Here is a 19776-nt window from a genome sequence, read left to right on the forward strand (position 1 = left end):
GTGGAAGAAGTCCAGGACCGGGGGGTACTCTACCTCAGTTCTGTCAGGGGTTGAGGTTCTCTCCCTCCCTGGTAGGTGTAAAAAGGACACCTCGTTGGGGGAGCCCCCCGGCCAGCAAGGGTCTGACCTCTCTGATGGAGGAGTTTCCTCTTCCGCCGCGGCTCGTTGTTTTTTCTCTGTCTCCTCTGCTAAAGGTGATTCCGCCGGTCTTTTCCCCACCTGTACACTTGGGATCCAAGTGTCCAGTTCACTCTCTGAAATGTGCATGCTTGTTTCTCCTACTATTTGGGGTGAGAGAGAAAGAGAAAAAGAAACATTTTCCCCCACCCACCCTTCTTCCCTGCTTTTTTCACCCTGTTCGGAGTGTGGTTTTACCTCTGGGTCTTTTTGTTTGTCTGCCATTTTATTTGTGACCACACTGTCCTCCGCCATTTTGTCTCCTTTTGCCTCTTTACTTTGCCCCACCCCTTTGTCCTGTTCCCCTCCCCCTCCCTCCTGTCTGTGAAAGGCCGGCCCCTTTCTTACCTGTTCGGTTTTTTCCTGGGCTTGGGGAGGGGGTGGAGTTTTTCTTGCCGGTTCCGCCCTTGGCTCCTCCCCTTCCTGCTTCTTCTCCCCAGCCATCTTGTCCCCTTGTTCGCCATGCTGGGCGGCCATCTTGGTCTTCCTAAGTTTGTTGGCAAATGATTGCGGGCAGTCTCTGAAGAGGTGGTTTTCTGCTCCACAGAGATTGCACCTTCTGCCATTTGGGCACTTCTCAAAGGTGTGCCCAGTTTCTCTACACTTGCCACAGAAAACCTTTGTGCATACCTCTGCTAGGTGCCCCATCTCCCCACACCTTCTACAAACTTTGGGCATCCCCGGGTAAAAAATATATCCTCTGTTTTCCCCCAACACCATTGTCTGCGGCAAGTGCTTCATCCCCATATACCCACTTACGTCTTCCCAAAGTTTTATTGGTACTCGCCAAGAACATGTCCAAATTCCATCTTCATCCAGTTCCTTTGTTGCATTCCCTGTTACTGTACAAAATCTTCCAAGCCATGCACAAATATCTTCCGAACTCACTGTCTCATTAAACATTCTAACCATTACTACTTTCTTTGTATAGTCAGTTAACTTTTCTATTTTAAACAGTTCAAAGTGTACTTTCATTTCTTGTATTCTAGTCCAATATGTGTTCATCAAGGCAGCAGTGCAAAAACTAATGTCAAAACCCTTGTTCTGTGGTAGTGCTATGATACAATTTAATTCTATGGGGCTGACCCCAAGAATCCCCTGTACATATTTTCTAGAGAAATCTAGCCTGGATGGTGCTGTTATCCCATCTTGCCGTGGGATGAAGGCGAAGCGCACACTGTGGTGCCTCCTAATGCCGGCACGGGCAGCCGACATGGTGGAGGCACCACCACTTTAACTTTTACACTAAAAATTCAATAAATAGTTCAATAAATAGCTAAAATCAGTATAAAAGTTGTAAAAAGGTTCAAAACAAGTCTAAAAGCGGATTTAAGAACAAATTTTAGTTTAAACCTTAAAATAAAAGGGTTTCCTAAAACAGTTCTAAAATCCACTTACCTTGCTTTTTGAACCGTGAAGATAGCCACACTAACCGTGTAGAAGAAAAGTTGTCCTTTGTAGCTTTCAGCAAACCGCCTTCCGCTCCAAAGGTCGATCCCAGTCTCGTCCTCTTGATCTTAGCCAAAAGGCCGAGAAGCGATAACCTGAAATGGGCGCTGGACCGGGCACCGGCCTCGCAGGCAGGGAGGCCTCCTCCGTGGCATACCCGCCCTTCCCCCCTCTTCCAGACACCCACCGAGCCACTCCCAGCCCCCGCCCTAAGTTTATACATTCTCGTTGTACGGATTGTTGCGGCCCCGCCCGGAGGCAGAGCGCTCCAAAAAATCACTTTGACTCTTTGACGTTCCCCTCCACGGAAATCTTTAGTAAAAGGCGAAAGATTTGTGCGTGAATGAAGAGAAACCCGAGCTATAGCCGTGTACGCTCAGGCGTCCCGCCACGCCAACAAAGAGCCTAGCTCGTTTGTTCGCGGTAACAAGGGAGGAGCCTGCGAGGCTGTGGCTTGCTTGTTGCAAACAACAGGGCTGGCAGGCAATGAGAGAGAGAGAGAAAACAGGAACAATTTCAAAAAAAAAAAAAAAAAAAAAAAAAAAGAACAAAAACGGAGGGAAAACTGCAAACAGCCGAAAGGGGAGTGGCCTCCGCTCTCACTGCATTTGTGACCAGCTGACAATTGCAGGCAGACAGACAGAGACCACTCACCCCTTCATTCTTGCCTATTTAAGGAGTGGAGTGAGCTGCTTTGTTTTATTTATTTATTCATTTTGGCTGCTCCCTCACATGGACAGACAGACAGACAAATCAATAAATATATATACATATTATATATATATATATATATATATATATATATACACACACACACACACACACACACACACACACACACACACACACACACACCAAATAAATAAATAAATACATTCATTCATTCATTAAAATAAAACAGGCTGATCATACCAAACAGCAACAAACTCTTTTTTTCACACAAGCTTAGGAAGGTGCACCGTTCCTGGAGGTACTGCAATACCAGGTCGATGCGTGGGGCGAACGGGGCAAGCCCCTGTTTCGCCTCCCTGTTCTAAAAATCCATTTAATATGAAGTCCTCGTATAGAGGACGTATCAGATATTAAACTGATAAGAACAGATACTACACTTGATCTTAGCCAAAAGGCCGAGAAGCGATAACCTGAAATGGGCGCTGGACCGGGCACCGGCCTCGCAGGCAGGGAGGCCTCCTCCGTGGCATACCCGCCCTTCCCCCCTCTTCCAGACACCCACCGAGCCACTCCCAGCCCCCGCCCTAAGTTTATACATTCTCGTTGTACGGATTGTTGCGGCCCCGCCCGGAGGCAGAGCGCTCCAAAAAATCACTTTGACTCTTTGACGTTCCCCTCCACGGAAATCTTTAGTAAAAGGCGAAAGATTTGTGCGTGAATGAAGAGAAACCCGAGCTATAGCCGTGTACGCTCAGGCGTCCCGCCACGCCAACAAAGAGCCTAGCTCGTTTGTTCGCGGTAACAAGGGAGGAGCCTGCGAGGCTGTGGCTTGCTTGTTGCAAACAACAGGGCTGGCAGGCAATGAGAGAGAGAGAGAAAACAGGAACAATTTCAAAAAAAAAAAAAAAAAAAAAAAAAAAAGAACAAAAACGGAGGGAAAACTGCAAACAGCCGAAAGGGGAGTGGCCTCCGCTCTCACTGCATTTGTGACCAGCTGACAATTGCAGGCAGACAGACAGAGACCACTCACCCCTTCATTCTTGCCTATTTAAGGAGTGGAGTGAGCTGCTTTGTTTTATTTATTTATTCATTTTGGCTGCTCCCTCACATGGACAGACAGACAGACAAATCAATAAATATATATACATATTATATATATATATATATATATATATATATATATATATACACACACACACACACACACACACACACACACACACACACACACACACACACCAAATAAATAAATAAATACATTCATTCATTCATTAAAATAAAACAGGCTGATCATACCAAACAGCAACAAACTCTTTTTTTCACACAAGCTTAGGAAGGTGCACCGTTCCTGGAGGTACTGCAATACCAGGTCGATGCGTGGGGCGAACGGGGCAAGCCCCTGTTTCGCCTCCCTGTTCTAAAAATCCATTTAATATGAAGTCCTCGTATAGAGGACGTATCAGATATTAAACTGATAAGAACAGATTTTTTTTTTTTTTTTTTTTTGACAATGTTTATTGATACTTTACACCAATAAATACAACGTCACTTATATGTTAAAAGACAGCATACACATTAGATAAAAAAGATGGTTAAAAGACATAATAGTCATGCATTTTAAAACCATTCTTACAATCTTTTCACTTTTAAAAGCCACATCCTTACATCTGTTAAAACAGTACATAAAAAGGTTTTTATTATAGAAGCATTTTAAAATGCCTTTAAAAGTCCAAAACAGTTTAATATCATAAAACCTTTTCAATGTCAGATTCACTACTTTGTACATTGTCTTTTTCAGATATATTGCAACCCCTGCCCAGAACCACGAAGAGAGAGGAAGGCAGAGATGACGCCAGCCGGGAGGTGAGGTGCGTACGTCCGCAGCTCCTCCCGCCCTCCGTCGAGGCCCCTTCCTGTGCGTCTCCAGAGGAAGTCCTCCCCTGTGCCCGCTGTCTCCTTTCAGGCATCCATGTCCCCTCAGGAAACGTCGGCGGGAGCCCCGGTCGGTGGTGGCAGGGACCTCCCTGCGTGTGACCTCGGCCCCCTCCTCCAAATGGCGACGTCCGGCGCCACCTGCAGCGTTGTAGTTGCCATCTTTTTCATAGCGTGGAGGGGCACCGTGACGCGCTTCCCCACCAGCAGGTTGCGGGAGGTCCACAGTGCGGCCGTCACGCTTGTGAGGGCGAGCCAGAGTGTCTTGAATTCATCTGATGGCAACTTTTCTACACCCTGGCCCACCCCGTTCACCGCTACCCGGTAAACTTGCGGGAGGACCTCCCCTGCTGGCAGGCTTGGGCATTTCAGGGGGCCGATCGCGGCCCACAGGTCCCTGGCCACGCTGCACTCCCAAAGGACGTGCCGCACGGTCTCAGGCTGGCCGCAGCCTGGCCGTGGGCACACTGCCGTTGCCCCCATGCCCCGGGAGTGCATCACCGCCCGGACCGGGAGGACTTCATGGGCCACCATCCAGGTAAGGTCCTTCTGTTTGTTCCGGAGGGCCGGGTGGGCTGCATTTGCCCACACTCTTCGAGCCTCCGCCGTTGTCATCCCCACCACTCTGCTCACCTCCTCGCGGTCCTGAACAAGGGAGACCAAAGTTTTTGCGTTCGTTAGTTCCTGAATCGTGCACTTTTCTAAATTGTATTTTGTTAAAAACTTTTTAATAAAAAGGTAATCATGTGGCAGTTTAAAAGACACTGGTGTTCTAAGATCTGGTTTTAAAATGCCTAATTTGTACAAATAAGACCCCATCCAGAACCGAGCCATAATGGCTGTCTTGGTCCTGGATGGGGATGTTGCGTATGCTATATGTGCTGCAACGAATTTGCTGCCTAAAAACAGGTGGGGGTCTGGGAGCCCTTTCCCTCCGTTTTCAGGCCTCTTCTTTACTGTTTCTCTCCTTAGGCGCTCCCACTTGGACCCCCACAGGAAATAGAAAATTGCCCGGTCCAATCCTAAAAGAAAGCTCCTTGGAGGACTAAAAACAGAGCACAGTAATAAAAGCAAAGGTAAAATCACTGCTTTTATTACTAAAATTTTCCCTTCCAGAGTCAATTGTCGTAATCCCCACAGTCCAAGTCTCTGTCTTACTTTCCCTAAAGTTGTTGTCCAATTTCCACTCCCTCCTCCTGCCCGGTCAAATTTCACCCCTAAAATCCTGATATTTGTTTCTTTAAAATTTACCCCTAAAACAGTTGGTATGTTCGTCCATGGTCCGAAGAGCTGTGCCTCAGTCTTGTCTCGGTTCAGTTTGGCTCCAGAGGCCCTCCCAAACCATTCTGTTACCTCTAGGGTCCTCTGGGCCGACACCATGTCTGTGCATAAAACTGTCACGTCGTCCATATATAATGAACATGTCACCGTCAGTCCCCCTGGCAGAGTCAGTCCATTGATCCATTGGTCCCTTCTCAAGATTTGCGCCAGTGGTTCCATGCATGTGACGAACAGGAGCGGGGATAAGGGACAACCCTGCCGTACTCCTGAGCGAATAGTAATCGCCTTGGAGAGGTGCCCATTTACCAGAATTCTGCTATTGATGTCGTTATACAACAGGCCCACCCATGCTATAAACCTCCCCGGGAACCCCATCTTTTGCAGTACCTGAAACAGGTACTGGTGTGAGACCCGATCGAAAGCTTTTTCGAAATCTAAATTTAATGCTAATAACCGAATGTTTCTGTCTCTCACATAACAGATGGAGTCACGGATCAGGATCAAGTTGTCCGTGATCCTCCGCCCCGGCACTGCGCAAACTTGATCTGGGTGGATCACGTCTTCTAAAACCAATGACATCCGTCTTGCTAAAATTCTACTAAAAAGCTTACAATCAACATTTAAAAGTGTGATGGGTCTCCAATTTCGGATCTCTGATTTTTCCCCTTTTTTGTGTAACAGAGTCACTATCCCTGACCTAAAACTGTCAGGTAAAACGTCAGAAGTCTGGAAGTCTGTGAAAATACATAAAAGGTCCCCTACTAAAATGTCCCAAAAGGTTTTGTAAAACTCCACGGGGAGCCCATCCTCTCCCGGGGACTTCCCTGTTTTAAAACCTTTTAAAACATTTTGTAGTTCTTCAGTCGTAAAATCTGTAGTTAAAAGTTCCTTGTCTTTAATTGTATTTTCCAATAAATTTGTCACTTCTTCCATTGTTGTTTTGTGTGTTTGTTTTTCACCATATAAATCTTCATAAAACCTTTCTACCACCCCCATAATCCCATGGTTTGTATCCTGTTTTTTATTCCCATCTTTTACTTCAGTCATCCCCCGGCCCTGGGCCATAGTTTTCTTAAAAAAGTACCGTGTACACTTTTCCCCTTCTTCCAATTCCTGTTCTTTACAAGTCATTATATACTTTTTGCTCATCTCCTCTGTTAAAAGCATCATCTCTTCCTTTACTTTCTTTATTTCCTCTTTAAAATCATACCCATGATTTACCAAATTAAAATACCTCTGCAGCCGTTTTTGCAGCCCCAACATGCGTCTTTCCTGTTTCTTCTTTTTAAAGCTTCCCACCCTTCTAAAAAAAGTCTTGGTCCTCCCCTTCACCATCTCCCACCATTGTGCTCGTGTACTGTACAAGTCTTGGAGGGACTGCCAAAGCTTGTACTGCTCCCTGTATTCTTCTCTTACTTCCTCTTCCAGCAACAGGGAACAGTTTAGCTTCCACAGCCCTCCCCCTATCGTCACATCTGTGGGGAAAGAAAGGGTGCAAGACAGTAAGGCGTGGTCTGAGAAAAACATGGGGATCAATCTAGCATCTGATGGCGGGCAGTCACGTGTAAAAATGTAGTCAATTCTGGAGGCCCGGGAACCATCACCACTCGACCAGGTGAAGCCCTCCTCCTGTGGATGCATGGTCCGGTAACAGTCGACTAATTTAAAATCCACTTTCAGGTTGGTCAACCTCCCAGACGTTTTATCTAGTTTAAAACCATCTCCAACGTTTTTCCTGTCTTTGCCAGTTAAAACACAGTTAAAATCCCCACCCACTATCAAAGGGACCCTCCCCAGCATGTGGGGCTGCAAATCCCCAAACAATTCGTACCTCTCTTCTTTTTCATTAAAACCATACACATTTAAAACCTTAAAATCCCTCCCTAAAAAATGCAAATTTGCTAAAAGGGCCCGCCCATCCCTCACCACGGTGCAGTCCTTCACCATTATCCTAGAGTTCCTAATTAAAATTGCCACACCATCAGCCTTGTTGTAGTGCGATCCGCTCCAGAGGGAGGGACCTGCAGCCCAGCGCTGCTCCCACTCTCTGTAGGATTTCATAAATGGGATCGCACACTCTTGTAATAAAAACACATCTGCATTAACTGTTTCTAAAAAAGATAGAATACTCTGTGCTCTTAGAGGTGCCTTCACACTTCTCACATTTATAGTGGCGATTGTGAGAGACATGAGCACGTTTAAAAGAAGGAAAAACCCCAACATCCTGGACATAACAAAAGTACTATATTTTGATCCAATAAAACCCATTAAACCTCATTAAAACTAGTCATCTTCTTCAATTCCTAAAACCACCTCCATTGTTTTTCTGCTGGGGTGGAAGAAGTCCAGGACCGGGGGGTACTCTACCTCAGTTCTGTCAGGGGTTGAGGTTCTCTCCCTCCCTGGTAGGTGTAAAAAGGACACCTCGTTGGGGGAGCCCCCCGGCCAGCAAGGGTCTGACCTCTCTGATGGAGGAGTTTCCTCTTCCGCCGCGGCTCGTTGTTTTTTCTCTGTCTCCTCTGCTAAAGGTGATTCCGCCGGTCTTTTCCCCACCTGTACACTTGGGATCCAAGTGTCCAGTTCACTCTCTGAAATGTGCATGCTTGTTTCTCCTACTATTTGGGGTGAGAGAGAAAGAGAAAAAGAAACATTTTCCCCCACCCACCCTTCTTCCCTGCTTTTTTCACCCTGTTCGGAGTGTGGTTTTACCTCTGGGTCTTTTTGTTTGTCTGCCATTTTATTTGTGACCACACTGTCCTCCGCCATTTTGTCTCCTTTTGCCTCTTTACTTTGCCCCACCCCTTTGTCCTGTTCCCCTCCCCCTCCCTCCTGTCTGTGAAAGGCCGGCCCCTTTCTTACCTGTTCGGTTTTTTCCTGGGCTTGGGGAGGGGGTGGAGTTTTTCTTGCCGGTTCCGCCCTTGGCTCCTCCCCTTCCTGCTTCTTCTCCCCAGCCATCTTGTCCCCTTGTTCGCCATGCTGGGCGGCCATCTTGGTCTTCCTAAGTTTGTTGGCAAATGATTGCGGGCAGTCTCTGAAGAGGTGGTTTTCTGCTCCACAGAGATTGCACCTTCTGCCATTTGGGCACTTCTCAAAGGTGTGCCCAGTTTCTCTACACTTGCCACAGAAAACCTTTGTGCATACCTCTGCTAGGTGCCCCATCTCCCCACACCTTCTACAAACTTTGGGCATCCCCGGGTAAAAAATATATCCTCTGTTTTCCCCCAACACCATTGTCTGCGGCAAGTGCTTCATCCCCATATACCCACTTACGTCTTCCCAAAGTTTTATTGGTACTCGCCAAGAACATGTCCAAATTCCATCTTCATCCAGTTCCTTTGTTGCATTCCCTGTTACTGTACAAAATCTTCCAAGCCATGCACAAATATCTTCCGAACTCACTGTCTCATTAAACATTCTAACCATTACTACTTTCTTTGTATAGTCAGTTAACTTTTCTATTTTAAACAGTTCAAAGTGTACTTTCATTTCTTGTATTCTAGTCCAATATGTGTTCATCAAGGCAGCAGTGCAAAAACTAATGTCAAAACCCTTGTTCTGTGGTAGTGCTATGATACAATTTAATTCTATGGGGCTGACCCCAAGAATCCCCTGTACATATTTTCTAGAGAAATCTAGCCTGGATGGTGCTGTTATCCCATCTTGCCGTGGGATGAAGGCGAAGCGCACACTGTGGTGCCTCCTAATGCCGGCACGGGCAGCCGACATGGTGGAGGCACCACCACTTTAACTTTTACACTAAAAATTCAATAAATAGTTCAATAAATAGCTAAAATCAGTATAAAAGTTGTAAAAAGGTTCAAAACAAGTCTAAAAGCGGATTTAAGAACAAATTTTAGTTTAAACCTTAAAATAAAAGGGTTTCCTAAAACAGTTCTAAAATCCACTTACCTTGCTTTTTGAACCGTGAAGATAGCCACACTAACCGTGTAGAAGAAAAGTTGTCCTTTGTAGCTTTCAGCAAACCGCCTTCCGCTCCAAAGGTCGATCCCAGTCTCGTCCTCTTGATCTTAGCCAAAAGGCCGAGAAGCGATAACCTGAAATGGGCGCTGGACCGGGCACCGGCCTCGCAGGCAGGGAGGCCTCCGTGGCATACCCGCCCTTCCCCCCTCTTCCAGACACCCACCGAGCCACTCCCAGCCCCCGCCCTAAGTTTATACATTCTCGTTGTACGGATTGTTGCGGCCCCGCCCGGAGGCAGAGCGCTCCAAAAAATCACTTTGACTCTTTGACGTTCCCCTCCACGGAAATCTTTAGTAAAAGGCGAAAGATTTGTGCGTGAATGAAGAGAAACCCGAGCTATAGCCGTGTACGCTCAGGCGTCCCGCCACGCCAACAAAGAGCCTAGCTCGTTTGTTCGCGGTAACAAGGGAGGAGCCTGCGAGGCTGTGGCTTGCTTGTTGCAAACAACAGGGCTGGCAGGCAATGAGAGAGAGAGAGAAAACAGGAACAATTTCAAAAAAAAAAAAAAAAAAAAAAAAAAAAGAACAAAAACGGAGGGAAAACTGCAAACAGCCGAAAGGGGAGTGGCCTCCGCTCTCACTGCATTTGTGACCAGCTGACAATTGCAGGCAGACAGACAGAGACCACTCACCCCTTCATTCTTGCCTATTTAAGGAGTGGAGTGAGCTGCTTTGTTTTATTTATTTATTCATTTTGGCTGCTCCCTCACATGGACAGACAGACAGACAAATCAATAAATATATATACATATTATATATATATATATATATATATATATATATATACACACACACACACACACACACACACACACACACACACACACACACACACCAAATAAATAAATAAATACATTCATTCATTCATTAAAATAAAACAGGCTGATCATACCAAACAGCAACAAACTCTTTTTTTCACACAAGCTTAGGAAGGTGCACCGTTCCTGGAGGTACTGCAATACCAGGTCGATGCGTGGGGCGAACGGGGCAAGCCCCTGTTTCGCCTCCCTGTTCTAAAAATCCATTTAATATGAAGTCCTCGTATAGAGGACGTATCAGATATTAAACTGATAAGAACAGATACTACACTTGATCTTAGCCAAAAGGCCGAGAAGCGATAACCTGAAATGGGCGCTGGACCGGGCACCGGCCTCGCAGGCAGGGAGGCCTCCTCCGTGGCATACCCGCCCTTCCCCCCTCTTCCAGACACCCACCGAGCCACTCCCAGCCCCCGCCCTAAGTTTATACATTCTCGTTGTACGGATTGTTGCGGCCCCGCCCGGAGGCAGAGCGCTCCAAAAAATCACTTTGACTCTTTGACGTTCCCCTCCACGGAAATCTTTAGTAAAAGGCGAAAGATTTGTGCGTGAATGAAGAGAAACCCGAGCTATAGCCGTGTACGCTCAGGCGTCCCGCCACGCCAACAAAGAGCCTAGCTCGTTTGTTCGCGGTAACAAGGGAGGAGCCTGCGAGGCTGTGGCTTGCTTGTTGCAAACAACAGGGCTGGCAGGCAATGAGAGAGAGAGAGAAAACAGGAACAATTTCAAAAAAAAAAAAAAAAAAAAAAAAAAAAGAACAAAAACGGAGGGAAAACTGCAAACAGCCGAAAGGGGAGTGGCCTCCGCTCTCACTGCATTTGTGACCAGCTGACAATTGCAGGCAGACAGACAGAGACCACTCACCCCTTCATTCTTGCCTATTTAAGGAGTGGAGTGAGCTGCTTTGTTTTATTTATTTATTCATTTTGGCTGCTCCCTCACATGGACAGACAGACAGACAAATCAATAAATATATATACATATTATATATATATATATATATATATATATATATATATATACACACACACACACACACACACACACACACACACACACACACACACACACACCAAATAAATAAATAAATACATTCATTCATTCATTAAAATAAAACAGGCTGATCATACCAAACAGCAACAAACTCTTTTTTTCACACAAGCTTAGGAAGGTGCACCGTTCCTGGAGGTACTGCAATACCAGGTCGATGCGTGGGGCGAACGGGGCAAGCCCCTGTTTCGCCTCCCTGTTCTAAAAATCCATTTAATATGAAGTCCTCGTATAGAGGACGTATCAGATATTAAACTGATAAGAACAGATTTTTTTTTTTTTTTTTTTTTGACAATGTTTATTGATACTTTACACCAATAAATACAACGTCACTTATATGTTAAAAGACAGCATACACATTAGATAAAAAAGATGGTTAAAAGACATAATAGTCATGCATTTTAAAACCATTCTTACAATCTTTTCACTTTTAAAAGCCACATCCTTACATCTGTTAAAACAGTACATAAAAAGGTTTTTATTATAGAAGCATTTTAAAATGCCTTTAAAAGTCCAAAACAGTTTAATATCATAAAACCTTTTCAATGTCAGATTCACTACTTTGTACATTGTCTTTTTCAGATATATTGCAACCCCTGCCCAGAACCACGAAGAGAGAGGAAGGCAGAGATGACGCCAGCCGGGAGGTGAGGTGCGTACGTCCGCAGCTCCTCCCGCCCTCCGTCGAGGCCCCTTCCTGTGCGTCTCCAGAGGAAGTCCTCCCCTGTGCCCGCTGTCTCCTTTCAGGCATCCATGTCCCCTCAGGAAACGTCGGCGGGAGCCCCGGTCGGTGGTGGCAGGGACCTCCCTGCGTGTGACCTCGGCCCCCTCCTCCAAATGGCGACGTCCGGCGCCACCTGCAGCGTTGTAGTTGCCATCTTTTTCATAGCGTGGAGGGGCACCGTGACGCGCTTCCCCACCAGCAGGTTGCGGGAGGTCCACAGTGCGGCCGTCACGCTTGTGAGGGCGAGCCAGAGTGTCTTGAATTCATCTGATGGCAACTTTTCTACACCCTGGCCCACCCCGTTCACCGCTACCCGGTAAACTTGCGGGAGGACCTCCCCTGCTGGCAGGCTTGGGCATTTCAGGGGGCCGATCGCGGCCCACAGGTCCCTGGCCACGCTGCACTCCCAAAGGACGTGCCGCACGGTCTCAGGCTGGCCGCAGCCTGGCCGTGGGCACACTGCCGTTGCCCCCATGCCCCGGGAGTGCATCACCGCCCGGACCGGGAGGACTTCATGGGCCACCATCCAGGTAAGGTCCTTCTGTTTGTTCCGGAGGGCCGGGTGGGCTGCATTTGCCCACACTCTTCGAGCCTCCGCCGTTGTCATCCCCACCACTCTGCTCACCTCCTCGCGGTCCTGAACAAGGGAGACCAAAGTTTTTGCGTTCGTTAGTTCCTGAATCGTGCACTTTTCTAAATTGTATTTTGTTAAAAACTTTTTAATAAAAAGGTAATCATGTGGCAGTTTAAAAGACACTGGTGTTCTAAGATCTGGTTTTAAAATGCCTAATTTGTACAAATAAGACCCCATCCAGAACCGAGCCATAATGGCTGTCTTGGTCCTGGATGGGGATGTTGCGTATGCTATATGTGCTGCAACGAATTTGCTGCCTAAAAACAGGTGGGGGTCTGGGAGCCCTTTCCCTCCGTTTTCAGGCCTCTTCTTTACTGTTTCTCTCCTTAGGCGCTCCCACTTGGACCCCCACAGGAAATAGAAAATTGCCCGGTCCAATCCTAAAAGAAAGCTCCTTGGAGGACTAAAAACAGAGCACAGTAATAAAAGCAAAGGTAAAATCACTGCTTTTATTACTAAAATTTTCCCTTCCAGAGTCAATTGTCGTAATCCCCACAGTCCAAGTCTCTGTCTTACTTTCCCTAAAGTTGTTGTCCAATTTCCACTCCCTCCTCCTGCCCGGTCAAATTTCACCCCTAAAATCCTGATATTTGTTTCTTTAAAATTTACCCCTAAAACAGTTGGTATGTTCGTCCATGGTCCGAAGAGCTGTGCCTCAGTCTTGTCTCGGTTCAGTTTGGCTCCAGAGGCCCTCCCAAACCATTCTGTTACCTCTAGGGTCCTCTGGGCCGACACCATGTCTGTGCATAAAACTGTCACGTCGTCCATATATAATGAACATGTCACCGTCAGTCCCCCTGGCAGAGTCAGTCCATTGATCCATTGGTCCCTTCTCAAGATTTGCGCCAGTGGTTCCATGCATGTGACGAACAGGAGCGGGGATAAGGGACAACCCTGCCGTACTCCTGAGCGAATAGTAATCGCCTTGGAGAGGTGCCCATTTACCAGAATTCTGCTATTGATGTCGTTATACAACAGGCCCACCCATGCTATAAACCTCCCCGGGAACCCCATCTTTTGCAGTACCTGAAACAGGTACTGGTGTGAGACCCGATCGAAAGCTTTTTCGAAATCTAAATTTAATGCTAATAACCGAATGTTTCTGTCTCTCACATAACAGATGGAGTCACGGATCAGGATCAAGTTGTCCGTGATCCTCCGCCCCGGCACTGCGCAAACTTGATCTGGGTGGATCACGTCTTCTAAAACCAATGACATCCGTCTTGCTAAAATTCTACTAAAAAGCTTACAATCAACATTTAAAAGTGTGATGGGTCTCCAATTTCGGATCTCTGATTTTTCCCCTTTTTTGTGTAACAGAGTCACTATCCCTGACCTAAAACTGTCAGGTAAAACGTCAGAAGTCTGGAAGTCTGTGAAAATACATAAAAGGTCCCCTACTAAAATGTCCCAAAAGGTTTTGTAAAACTCCACGGGGAGCCCATCCTCTCCCGGGGACTTCCCTGTTTTAAAACCTTTTAAAACATTTTGTAGTTCTTCAGTCGTAAAATCTGTAGTTAAAAGTTCCTTGTCTTTAATTGTATTTTCCAATAAATTTGTCACTTCTTCCATTGTTGTTTTGTGTGTTTGTTTTTCACCATATAAATCTTCATAAAACCTTTCTACCACCCCCATAATCCCATGGTTTGTATCCTGTTTTTTATTCCCATCTTTTACTTCAGTCATCCCCCGGCCCTGGGCCATAGTTTTCTTAAAAAAGTACCGTGTACACTTTTCCCCTTCTTCCAATTCCTGTTCTTTACAAGTCATTATATACTTTTTGCTCATCTCCTCTGTTAAAAGCATCATCTCTTCCTTTACTTTCTTTATTTCCTCTTTAAAATCATACCCATGATTTACCAAATTAAAATACCTCTGCAGCCGTTTTTGCAGCCCCAACATGCGTCTTTCCTGTTTCTTCTTTTTAAAGCTTCCCACCCTTCTAAAAAAAGTCTTGGTCCTCCCCTTCACCATCTCCCACCATTGTGCTCGTGTACTGTACAAGTCTTGGAGGGACTGCCAAAGCTTGTACTGCTCCCTGTATTCTTCTCTTACTTCCTCTTCCAGCAACAGGGAACAGTTTAGCTTCCACAGCCCTCCCCCTATCGTCACATCTGTGGGGAAAGAAAGGGTGCAAGACAGTAAGGCGTGGTCTGAGAAAAACATGGGGATCAATCTAGCATCTGATGGCGGGCAGTCACGTGTAAAAATGTAGTCAATTCTGGAGGCCCGGGAACCATCACCACTCGACCAGGTGAAGCCCTCCTCCTGTGGATGCATGGTCCGGTAACAGTCGACTAATTTAAAATCCACTTTCAGGTTGGTCAACCTCCCAGACGTTTTATCTAGTTTAAAACCATCTCCAACGTTTTTCCTGTCTTTGCCAGTTAAAACACAGTTAAAATCCCCACCCACTATCAAAGGGACCCTCCCCAGCATGTGGGGCTGCAAATCCCCAAACAATTCGTACCTCTCTTCTTTTTCATTAAAACCATACACATTTAAAACCTTAAAATCCCTCCCTAAAAAATGCAAATTTGCTAAAAGGGCCCGCCCATCCCTCACCACGGTGCAGTCCTTCACCATTATCCTAGAGTTCCTAATTAAAATTGCCACACCATCAGCCTTGTTGTAGTGCGATCCGCTCCAGAGGGAGGGACCTGCAGCCCAGCGCTGCTCCCACTCTCTGTAGGATTTCATAAATGGGATCGCACACTCTTGTAATAAAAACACATCTGCATTAACTGTTTCTAAAAAAGATAGAATACTCTGTGCTCTTAGAGGTGCCTTCACACTTCTCACATTTATAGTGGCGATTGTGAGAGACATGAGCACGTTTAAAAGAAGGAAAAACCCCAACATCCTGGACATAACAAAAGTACTATATTTTGATCCAATAAAACCCATTAAACCTCATTAAAACTAGTCATCTTCTTCAATTCCTAAAACCACCTCCATTGTTTTTCTGCTGGGGTGGAAGAAGTCCAGGACCGGGGGGTACTCTACCTCAGTTCTGTCAGGGGTTGAGGTTCTCTCCCTCCCTGGTAGGTGTAAAAAGGACACCTCGTTGGGGGAGCCCCCCGGCCAGCAAGGGTCTGACCTCTCTGATGGAGGAGTTTCCTCTTCCGCCGCGGCTCGTTGTTTTTTCTCTGTCTCCTCTGCTAAAGGTGATTCCGCCGGTCTTTTCCCCACCTGTACACTTGGGATCCAAGTGTCCAGTTCACTCTCTGAAATGTGCATGCTTGTTTCTCCTACTATTTGGGGTGAGAGAGAAAGAGAAAAAGAAACATTTTCCCCCACCCACCCTTCTTCCCTGCTTTTTTCACCCTGTTCGGAGTGTGGTTTTACCTCTGGGTCTTTTTGTTTGTCTGCCATTTTATTTGTGACCACACTGTCCTCCGCCATTTTGTCTCCTTTTGCCTCTTTACTTTGCCCCACCCCTTTGTCCTGTTCCCCTCCCCCTCCCTCCTGTCTGTGAAAGGCCGGCCCCTTTCTTACCTGTTCGGTTTTTTCCTGGGCTTGGGGAGGGGGTGGAGTTTTTCTTGCCGGTTCCGCCCTTGGCTCCTCCCCTTCCTGCTTCTTCTCCCCAGCCATCTTGTCCCCTTGTTCGCCATGCTGGGCGGCCATCTTGGTCTTCCTAAGTTTGTTGGCAAATGATTGCGGGCAGTCTCTGAAGAGGTGGTTTTCTGCTCCACAGAGATTGCACCTTCTGCCATTTGGGCACTTCTCAAAGGTGTGCCCAGTTTCTCTACACTTGCCACAGAAAACCTTTGTGCATACCTCTGCTAGGTGCCCCATCTCCCCACACCTTCTACAAACTTTGGGCATCCCCGGGTAAAAAATATATCCTCTGTTTTCCCCCAACACCATTGTCTGCGGCAAGTGCTTCATCCCCATATACCCACTTACGTCTTCCCAAAGTTTTATTGGTACTCGCCAAGAACATGTCCAAATTCCATCTTCATCCAGTTCCTTTGTTGCATTCCCTGTTACTGTACAAAATCTTCCAAGCCATGCACAAATATCTTCCGAACTCACTGTCTCATTAAACATTCTAACCATTACTACTTTCTTTGTATAGTCAGTTAACTTTTCTATTTTAAACAGTTCAAAGTGTACTTTCATTTCTTGTATTCTAGTCCAATATGTGTTCATCAAGGCAGCAGTGCAAAAACTAATGTCAAAACCCTTGTTCTGTGGTAGTGCTATGATACAATTTAATTCTATGGGGCTGACCCCAAGAATCCCCTGTACATATTTTCTAGAGAAATCTAGCCTGGATGGTGCTGTTATCCCATCTTGCCGTGGGATGAAGGCGAAGCGCACACTGTGGTGCCTCCTAATGCCGGCACGGGCAGCCGACATGGTGGAGGCACCACCACTTTAACTTTTACACTAAAAATTCAATAAATAGTTCAATAAATAGCTAAAATCAGTATAAAAGTTGTAAAAAGGTTCAAAACAAGTCTAAAAGCGGATTTAAGAACAAATTTTAGTTTAAACCTTAAAATAAAAGGGTTTCCTAAAACAGTTCTAAAATCCACTTACCTTGCTTTTTGAACCGTGAAGATAGCCACACTAACCGTGTAGAAGAAAAGTTGTCCTTTGTAGCTTTCAGCAAACCGCCTTCCGCTCCAAAGGTCGATCCCAGTCTCGTCCTCTTGATCTTAGCCAAAAGGCCGAGAAGCGATAACCTGAAATGGGCGCTGGACCGGGCACCGGCCTCGCAGGCAGGGAGGCCTCCTCCGTGGCATACCCGCCCTTCCCCCCTCTTCCAGACACCCACCGAGCCACTCCCAGCCCCCGCCCTAAGTTTATACATTCTCGTTGTACGGATTGTTGCGGCCCCGCCCGGAGGCAGAGCGCTCCAAAAAATCACTTTGACTCTTTGACGTTCCCCTCCACGGAAATCTTTAGTAAAAGGCGAAAGATTTGTGCGTGAATGAAGAGAAACCCGAGCTATAGCCGTGTACGCTCAGGCGTCCCGCCACGCCAACAAAGAGCCTAGCTCGTTTGTTCGCGGTAACAAGGGAGGAGCCTGCGAGGCTGTGGCTTGCTTGTTGCAAACAACAGGGCTGGCAGGCAATGAGAGAGAGAGAGAAAACAGGAACAATTTCAAAAAAAAAAAAAAAAAAAAAAAAAAAGAACAAAAACGGAGGGAAAACTGCAAACAGCCGAAAGGGGAGTGGCCTCCGCTCTCACTGCATTTGTGACCAGCTGACAATTGCAGGCAGACAGACAGAGACCACTCACCCCTTCATTCTTGCCTATTTAAGGAGTGGAGTGAGCTGCTTTGTTTTATTTATTTATTCATTTTGGCTGCTCCCTCACATGGACAGACAGACAGACAAATCAATAAATATATATACATATTATATATATATATATATATATATATATATATACACACACACACACACACACACACACACACACACACACACACACACACACCAAATAAATAAATAAATACATTCATTCATTCATTAAAATAAAACAGGCTGATCATACCAAACAGCAACAAACTCTTTTTTTCACACAAGCTTAGGAAGGTGCACCGTTCCTGGAGGTACTGCAATACCAGGTCGATGCGTGGGGCGAACGGGGCAAGCCCCTGTTTCGCCTCCCTGTTCTAAAAATCCATTTAATATGAAGTCCTCGTATAGAGGACGTATCAGATATTAAACTGATAAGAACAGATACTACACTTGATCTTAGCCAAAAGGCCGAGAAGCGATAACCTGAAATGGGCGCTGGACCGGGCACCGGCCTCGCAGGCAGGGAGGCCTCCTCCGTGGCATACCCGCCCTTCCCCCCTCTTCCAGACACCCACCGAGCCACTCCCAGCCCCCGCCCTAAGTTTATACATTCTCGTTGTACGGATTGTTGCGGCCCCGCCCGGAGGCAGAGCGCTCCAAAAAATCACTTTGACTCTTTGACGTTCCCCTCCACGGAAATCTTTAGTAAAAGGCGAAAGATTTGTGCGTGAATGAAGAGAAACCCGAGCTATAGCCGTGTACGCTCAGGCGTCCCGCCACGCCAACAAAGAGCCTAGCTCGTTTGTTCGCGGTAACAAGGGAGGAGCCTGCGAGGCTGTGGCTTGCTTGTTGCAAACAACAGGGCTGGCAGGCAATGAGAGAGAGAGAGAAAACAGGAACAATTTCAAAAAAAAAAAAAAAAAAAAAAAAAAAAGAACAAAAACGGAGGGAAAACTGCAAACAGCCGAAAGGGGAGTGGCCTCCGCTCTCACTGCATTTGTGACCAGCTGACAATTGCAGGCAGACAGACAGAGACCACTCACCCCTTCATTCTTGCCTATTTAAGGAGTGGAGTGAGCTGCTTTGTTTTATTTATTTATTCATTTTGGCTGCTCCCTCACATGGACAGACAGACAGACAAATCAATAAATATATATACATATTATATATATATATATATATATATATATATATATATATACACACACACACACACACACACACACACACACACACACACACACACACACACCAAATAAATAAATAAATACATTCATTCATTCATTAAAATAAAACAGGCTGATCATACCAAACAGCAACAAACTCTTTTTTTCACACAAGCTTAGGAAGGTGCACCGTTCCTGGAGGTACTGCAATACCAGGTCGATGCGTGGGGCGAACGGGGCAAGCCCCTGTTTCGCCTCCCTGTTCTAAAAATCCATTTAATATGAAGTCCTCGTATAGAGGACGTATCAGATATTAAACTGATAAGAACAGATTTTTTTTTTTTTTTTTTTTTGACAATGTTTATTGATACTTTACACCAATAAATACAACGTCACTTATATGTTAAAAGACAGCATACACATTAGATAAAAAAGATGGTTAAAAGACATAATAGTCATGCATTTTAAAACCATTCTTACAATCTTTTCACTTTTAAAAGCCACATCCTTACATCTGTTAAAACAGTACATAAAAAGGTTTTTATTATAGAAGCATTTTAAAATGCCTTTAAAAGTCCAAAACAGTTTAATATCATAAAACCTTTTCAATGTCAGATTCACTACTTTGTACATTG

The 19776-nt window shown here is 45.8% G+C and overlaps 12 non-coding genes across 12 annotated transcripts; all 12 read right to left on the reverse strand.

The window, feature by feature from the left end:
- Nucleotides 1-1870: 1870 nt before the first annotated feature.
- On the reverse strand, nucleotides 1871-1989 carry LOC143505908 (U5 spliceosomal RNA). The gene has a single exon (XR_013128048.1). It is a non-coding gene; the product is annotated as a U5 spliceosomal RNA (small nuclear RNA).
- Nucleotides 1990-2574: 585 nt separating this feature from the next.
- LOC143505881 (U2 spliceosomal RNA) lies at nucleotides 2575-2765 on the reverse strand. The gene has a single exon (XR_013128023.1). It is a non-coding gene; the product is annotated as a U2 spliceosomal RNA (small nuclear RNA).
- Nucleotides 2766-2917: 152 nt separating this feature from the next.
- Nucleotides 2918-3036, reverse strand: LOC143505909 (U5 spliceosomal RNA). Its single transcript, XR_013128049.1, has one exon. It is a non-coding gene; the product is annotated as a U5 spliceosomal RNA (small nuclear RNA).
- Nucleotides 3037-3630: 594 nt separating this feature from the next.
- On the reverse strand, nucleotides 3631-3814 carry LOC143505890 (U2 spliceosomal RNA). The gene has a single exon (XR_013128032.1). It is a non-coding gene; the product is annotated as a U2 spliceosomal RNA (small nuclear RNA).
- Nucleotides 3815-9712: 5898 nt separating this feature from the next.
- LOC143505910 (U5 spliceosomal RNA) lies at nucleotides 9713-9831 on the reverse strand. Its single transcript, XR_013128050.1, has one exon. It is a non-coding gene; the product is annotated as a U5 spliceosomal RNA (small nuclear RNA).
- A 588-nt stretch (nucleotides 9832-10419) lies between these two features.
- Nucleotides 10420-10610, reverse strand: LOC143505882 (U2 spliceosomal RNA). Its single transcript, XR_013128024.1, has one exon. It is a non-coding gene; the product is annotated as a U2 spliceosomal RNA (small nuclear RNA).
- Nucleotides 10611-10762: 152 nt separating this feature from the next.
- Nucleotides 10763-10881, reverse strand: LOC143505911 (U5 spliceosomal RNA). The gene has a single exon (XR_013128051.1). It is a non-coding gene; the product is annotated as a U5 spliceosomal RNA (small nuclear RNA).
- Nucleotides 10882-11475: 594 nt separating this feature from the next.
- On the reverse strand, nucleotides 11476-11659 carry LOC143505891 (U2 spliceosomal RNA). Its single transcript, XR_013128033.1, has one exon. It is a non-coding gene; the product is annotated as a U2 spliceosomal RNA (small nuclear RNA).
- A 5901-nt stretch (nucleotides 11660-17560) lies between these two features.
- LOC143505913 (U5 spliceosomal RNA) lies at nucleotides 17561-17679 on the reverse strand. The gene has a single exon (XR_013128053.1). It is a non-coding gene; the product is annotated as a U5 spliceosomal RNA (small nuclear RNA).
- A 585-nt stretch (nucleotides 17680-18264) lies between these two features.
- Nucleotides 18265-18455, reverse strand: LOC143505883 (U2 spliceosomal RNA). Its single transcript, XR_013128025.1, has one exon. It is a non-coding gene; the product is annotated as a U2 spliceosomal RNA (small nuclear RNA).
- A 152-nt stretch (nucleotides 18456-18607) lies between these two features.
- On the reverse strand, nucleotides 18608-18726 carry LOC143505914 (U5 spliceosomal RNA). Its single transcript, XR_013128054.1, has one exon. It is a non-coding gene; the product is annotated as a U5 spliceosomal RNA (small nuclear RNA).
- Nucleotides 18727-19320: 594 nt separating this feature from the next.
- LOC143505892 (U2 spliceosomal RNA) lies at nucleotides 19321-19504 on the reverse strand. The gene has a single exon (XR_013128034.1). It is a non-coding gene; the product is annotated as a U2 spliceosomal RNA (small nuclear RNA).
- Between the last annotated feature and the right edge of the window lie 272 nt (nucleotides 19505-19776).

Source organism: Brachyhypopomus gauderio, unplaced genomic scaffold, assembly GCF_052324685.1.
Source record: "Brachyhypopomus gauderio isolate BG-103 unplaced genomic scaffold, BGAUD_0.2 sc418, whole genome shotgun sequence".
Taxonomy (NCBI): Eukaryota; Metazoa; Chordata; class Actinopteri; order Gymnotiformes; family Hypopomidae; genus Brachyhypopomus; species Brachyhypopomus gauderio.